The following is a 1,228-nucleotide window of genomic DNA, read 5'->3' on the forward strand; positions in this document are numbered from 1 at the left end:
AAGAATATAATTATTATGTTAGTGTGAGAAAAATTATTTTTATTATTTAAACAAATATTATATTTTATTTTAATGTCAATGTATATATTATTAATTGATAGGCAATATATATGTCACGACCCAATTACCCCTCCGTTTGGTATCGTGATGGCACCTAGTCTTAGGGACTAGGTAAGCCTAACATTTACTGAATAAAACCAATAATAAAGAAAATCTAACAGTCTCGATATAGAAATCTTTACAAAATTTATAATTTCCCAAAACCGGTAGTACAAGTCATAAGCTCTACAGAGTTTGCTACACTTCTAAATACAACTGTTTGGAAATGAGTAAAACAATGTGAATACAAAATAAGAAGGTGACTCTGAAGCCTGGGAATACAACAATAGGTTTACCTTGAGTCTCCACAGCAACAATTTGCGCAACTACTAACGATCGAATACCCGGATCTACACAAAAAATATACAGAAGCGTAATATGAGCACACCACAACGGTGCCCAGTAAGTATTAAGACTAACCTCAGTGGAGTAGTGACAAGGAACAGTCAATACACCTACTGGTCTAATAAATTGAACAAGTATAAGTATATCAACAACAGAGTATGATATCTACATAAAGACTACGCGATATGGCTAACAATACAGTAATTTCAATAAGAAAGGAAACAACAAGTATCAGCGGAACACCATAATGATGACATAGAAAAGCAAACGGAAACACAACCTAAATCTGAAATCACAGATACATCAAGGACAAGTAATAACTCAGCAACTACGATAGTTTTCATATCAGGTTTTAGTCAACAAACTCCACGAAGTACCGAACCTGGGACTAATTAAATCTCACAGGTCTCAATACCTAAACCCTAACATTTGGCATCAAGTGCCCTCCTAACGCCTCATAATCATGCTGACAACTCACGTGCAAAATAGAGCCATTCTCACATAGAAGGCAAGTAAACAAGGGTGTGGATCTATACTCAACAATATCAAGAAAATCTCTTATCCGACAAGAGTGCTTAGCTACATGTATGCTTGTGCAAGTGTACTAATATAGTTCATACCAGCTAGTAAGCATAAGGAAAAGAACGGACAGCACGTAGAATGTTTTCTCACAACTTTCACAAGATAAAGCATCATACAGGTAAGTGTACCTCTACACAAATATCAACAATAGAATGCCCCCAGGCCATCACCAATCATCAAAAATCAATCCCTGACATAGGCC

Source organism: Nicotiana attenuata, chromosome 6 (genome assembly GCF_001879085.1).
Source record: "Nicotiana attenuata strain UT chromosome 6, NIATTr2, whole genome shotgun sequence".
In the NCBI taxonomy this organism is placed as follows: domain Eukaryota; kingdom Viridiplantae; phylum Streptophyta; class Magnoliopsida; order Solanales; family Solanaceae; genus Nicotiana; species Nicotiana attenuata.